Source organism: Lactuca virosa, chromosome 2 (assembly GCF_052849685.1).
Source record: "Lactuca virosa cultivar CGN04683 chromosome 2, Lactuca_virosa_CGN04683_v6, whole genome shotgun sequence".
NCBI classification, from domain to species: domain Eukaryota; kingdom Viridiplantae; phylum Streptophyta; class Magnoliopsida; order Asterales; family Asteraceae; genus Lactuca; species Lactuca virosa.
In genome coordinates this window covers 62,776,343-62,781,840 of record NC_136427.1, presented here as the reverse complement: position 1 = coordinate 62,781,840, position 5,498 = coordinate 62,776,343, and the positions used below count along the sequence as shown (strand labels likewise).

Here is a 5,498-nt window from a genome sequence, read left to right as displayed (position 1 = left end):
ACTTTAACAAGTGAGTGCATAGTTACTTTCATCTTACAAATAGATATGAAGTATTTAATATAGATTACTTGGTATGTGAGCATATTCTCTGTGTTCTTGATATCTATGTTGGATGAACGATTTATACATGTTTGAAATGATTTAAATTGTATATGTATTTTATATCTACGAAAATGTTGGATAAAACATGGGTAGATGCAATAGTTGATGCGTGATGAAATAAAATGATGAGAGGCCTCGATGTGTACGATGATCCAGTCATCTAGAAAAGTATAGATGACGACCACAGACTTTTCTAGACAGTCCAGTGGAACGCTAGCAGTCTCATAACCTGTAGGTGTTTATTTGAACTACGTGTTCACTAGGTGTACTCCATCCCTCTCATGGTTGCCTTGTTTGACATAAATTGTTGAGGAATCCCTTACGCAGTGCTGTCACCCCGATGAAAATTCTTAGGCTAGGTCCCTTTTAATAGATGCTTTATGGACGAAAAGTGAGGATAACGGGAACGGGTAATCGGGTTGAATGATTTGACAAAATTAATGAACTTAATTATTATGGGTTGAAAACCGTATGTGCTCAGCAGGCTCCCAAGCTTGACATACTCAATTTCTTGTATACAGGTAGTGGCAAGAGAGCACAGGAGTGATGATCTGATGAGAGATCAATGGATTATAGGCCACTAGAATAAATAGATGTTGTAAGGCCTATGTTGTTTTTGTTTATGCTTTTGATCTGTATTGACAATGACATCCCGGGTTTTTTTTTAATATAATGAAAATAAATTTCTTCGGAAATGCTTTGGTAAATTCTTTAGCATATTTTTTGGAACAAATTCCGCAACATATTTCTTTAAAAGTATACTCTGATTTTCAAATAAAGCATAAAAAAATCGGTTTTTTCTGACCGTGAAATTGGGGATGTCACAGTTGGTATGAGAGCATTAATTTAAGCAAACCAGGAATTTGTAAGATTTTTAGACTTAAACTTAGAATGCTAAGCGATGATTGTGAGATGAGTGTCTACTACATTTTAGACACGAGCACTAGCTTATTTTAGGAAAGATGCCTAAAATGCTTTTTTGTGCTAAATGATTTATGTTATAGCTATAAAGATGCCTTATATGTTATTAATTGATCGGATCTATGGTCTATTGCCGACCGGATCTGGAAACTTTATGTGTTCAGAATTCTAAACATATAATTACGGTATTAGAACTAGCATGTAACTTTTCAGAGTGACAAGGACGATTAAACTGAAGGGTTTTGAGAATTCTAACACTCCTAAGGTGTACATGCAACCCTAAATACCTTAAATCTATGTTTTCTCTATTATACATGCAAATATCAATTTTCCAAGGTATTGATCTAACTAGCATAATATGAATTACATATAATATAAATTCTAGTAGAATTACATACGTCTTTGTTGTAGCTTGATTCCATGGAGCTTAAGAGCCTAGTGTCTCAAATGTGACACCTCAAATGGTTCACACAACATCACCAACATCTTGGAATAACTTGAGAGAAAAGGTTCCTATGCTCAAATCGGCTAGCCCTCATGTGTACACACACTAGTCCCAATTTCTTGAGCCATGGGGTCCTTATATATTGTGGCTATTAGTGTTACACCATGTAACTCATGTATTTCCGTATTCTTCATGCTCCATGGGTTAAAACCTCCATGGAGTATCCATGGGTTACTCCATGGGTTTTTCCCAACATGAAGAACTATGGATCATAAGCCCACATATATAAGAATGAATGATTTACACAATCAATCCCCATATATTTAATTAGTCTCCTTTTGATCACAAAATTAATTCCAAATTAATTCTTGATCAATACTAATTAAATAATATGATTTCATATTAATATATTAGAACTTATAATACATTAACAAATCATAAATATCCTTTTCTCACAAAAGTCTATCCAAATTGTTCCGATGCCATGCAACCCAAATGGACCATGCCAAATCGGGTCAAGTACATACCAATTATAGTTATGGACTTAGACACTAATCCAACAGTCTCCCACTTGGATAAGTCTAAAACTCTTATTGCGTATGACTCCAAAACCCGACTAGCAATCGTAGCTCTTAAACGCCGCTGTCGAACTCTGAACAAATCAATGACGCGTCCATTAGATAAGGGATCGTATATTCCTCCATTCTAGATATCATATGGACTGAGGCATGGATTATAATCATTCTCTCTGTCCATTTGTTGTTTCCTGATTTGCTGTTTATGACGACCTACTAATTGAACAAATCAAATCAGTCCAGGCTTGGCCAAACACTTCGGGGTGTCATCACTAAATCGTCGAGGGGCCCACAGATATCGCTTTTATCCCTTTAAGGGTAAAAGGAATGGATAAACTTCGACTCATATGCTTGTTCTACTGCTTATTGAATCATACACAAAGGCACGTTTTATAACATCGAGTTACCAATGCGTTTTCGTACAATCAATGTATAACCAACTCATAGGCAACAACTCATATCTCTAGGTTTGAAGAATATAAAATATTATCGTCTCATGATCACTCGTGATAAAATCCATGAAGTGAGTCAAATAAGCGTGGGTTTAATCCAATACTCAGAACTTATGAGCACTCATGAATCTTGCAGCAACTCTTGCTATGTCCACTACCTTGGACATCTACAAACCAGCTTCATGACAGTCTTGATTCATATCTACTTCCAAAATATGACCGACTGTGGATGGTTTAAATAACTTAGTCATTCAGGAAGAACGACCTAGTTATTCTGGAAGTCAAAACATGCAAAGTGAAACACAAGAATAATCGAATCCAATATGGTCTCAGAACTTGTGAATATAAATAGAACACCTTTTATTTATCACCATATTGATTACACATCATTCATTGTATACTGTTTCAAATTATCAACTTTATACTTGAACTAAAACAATAGGTGTCCCATGCTCCAAGCATGTATACTATGTTTTTCTAAACAATAGTCATGCCATACACCAAGTACGCATACTATGTTTGTCTAAACATTAGTTTTGCCATACACCAAGTATGCACACTAAGTTTGTCTATGATCTTTACTCTGTGAAATAGATCGATTGAACATAATTCCAATGATTCTCATTTCATAATCCCAAATCCTTACCGCAAATGCAAGAATTCCAAATTCCTGCCATTTACCTAAATCTGTTAGATTCTGAACTTATATGCATTGATCCTCTTGTAATGATTATGCACAAAGTCACAAAGACTTGTCAACAGACATTACAGAGTATTCCAATGGAGATCATTCCATGGAAACGAAGTCTCAAATTCAAAGTACATTGCTTTGAACATCCTTCTTGCATTAAGTTTCCTAATCTTACACAAATTTAATGAATAACTTCCACCTATGGGAATATTTCCATATGCTCATTTTAACTATCACTTCTGAACAAGAGTTTCCTCTTTTCAGAATATGTCAAAATGGTCCTTTCCAAAAAGGGTAAATGTCACTATAGCCCATTCAACTATCGTCGTTTATCCTATTTGGTCACTAAAGTATTTTTTTGCTCAATAGGTCATTAAACTTACAACTTACATGTCTATTAAGTCATTTTCGTTAGTTTTTAACAGATCTTCCGTTAACCAATTATTATAATTTACAAGAATGGTCCCTATGATTTCAATTTCTTTTGTGGTAGGTCCTTTACTAGCATCGTTCGTCACCTGCACCACTATCGTTCTTGAACATGTTGTAAAGTTGCTTGTTCTTGAATATTGGAGCTATCTGACCCGGTTTTTGTCTTCCAGTTGATATAAAGTTGCTTCTCTGAACCCGTGGATCTCTGAAAGCTCACAATGTCACCAGCTTTTAAGTTCTTTTCCTTCAAAAATCGGCTCCAACCTTTGGTTAAAACGTAGCTCTGGCTACTATTCAAGTATGAGTAACAAAATGACGAAATCTTCATACTTTCATCTCGATGTCTTCGAAATGTAAAAGAACTCCTTTGGAAGTGCTTACGCTTTGCAACAGGAAGTGCTTCTCTGCGTGCTGCTTTGGTATCACTAGCCGGTTCAGTTTTCCGACGTCGTTGGGGGTGACTGTCTTCTCAAAAAGTTGTTCCCGGGCGTTGACCAAGTTGTCACCCGATCTAAACCCGTTTGTAAAAGGGGTTTTGTTTAAGCTGCAGCTTCTCTTACTTTGTTCTAGCTCATCTTTATATGTGTGTTTCCTCAACATATCGACGATATCAACTTTTGAATGAGAATTCAAGAAACTAGCTTCCAACCCCACTTCATCGGTGTCAAGAACCATGCTGCCCCCACTACCGATCAGTGGAGGCGTAGTCACCGGTGATGCAACTGTTGAAGTTGTTTCTATAGTTGTGCTTTGATCATTAGTGGAACTTCCTTCCATTGTAATTAGTGTTCTTGAAGGAGAGAGAAGCAGGAAGAAGAATGGGGTTCTATATATAGAGAGAGAAATATGATATATATGAAGTGGGTGTAAGAGAAAGGTTGAGTATAATAATTGGCGGGGTTGCCCGAGGTGAATGGTGGTGGTTGTCGGAATTGAACGGTGGCGACGTCGGTTATGAACTATGCTGGTATGGGACTAACCACGAAAGAAATTGAAATCATAGTGACCATTCTTGTAGATTATAATAACTGGTTAACGGAAGATCCGTTAAAAACTAACGAAAATGACTTAATAGACATGTAAGTTGTAAGTTTAATGACCTATTGAGCAAAAAAAATACTTTAGTGACCAAATAGGATAAATGACGATAGTTGAATGGGCTATAGTGACATTTACCCTTCCAAAAATTTACTCCATACTTCCAACTGTCCCTAAGCAACCAATCTTTGGTAAAACCTTAGATTGTCCTCGACAATTGCTTAATCAAATTAGTCATATCTAGTTCTAGTACTTTTTCCCTCTTAATGCCACAGGCATTTGGAAAAATTTAGAACAGGTGAATATTGTAGCACATGCCATCAACCCTATATCTGAAGCACATGGGACAAGATTCATGATGTCTCACATAAAGACATGATACTAGACCAGTCTTTTGTTATGATATTTCTATTTCTATTTGCCAATTTCTCATAATTCAGATTATGAAAAGGGATGTCGTAATCATAATCGAATTTTAGAACGCAAATAATGGACCCATATATAGAATTTCCTTAAGTTGAACCATTCCAGCATAAAATTCATATATATATATATATATATATATATATATATATATATATATATATATATATATATATATATCCTTGACTAAAGATGATTAAAACCTCAATCTAAGCTTTTAGAATTGAAATGAAGTATTATTTCCTCTCCCTTAATTATAGCAAAAACAACTTTTCCCAATTGAACTTTTCTTTTTTTATAATTAACATTGCTAACTTGCAATACTTATTATAATTATCATGCTCCCACTAACATGATGATTATTAGCATAACACTTATGCTCCCACTAGCTTTGACATGTACTCAGAAATCAGCTGGAC

The 5,498-nt window shown here is 35.4% G+C and overlaps 1 pseudogene; it reads right to left on the bottom strand.

Annotated features, from left to right (window-relative positions):
- Positions 1–3,712: 3,712 nt before the first annotated feature.
- On the bottom strand, positions 3,713–4,395 carry LOC145157459 (AP2/ERF and B3 domain-containing transcription factor RAV1 pseudogene; annotated as a pseudogene).
- Between the last annotated feature and the right edge of the window lie 1,103 nt (positions 4,396–5,498).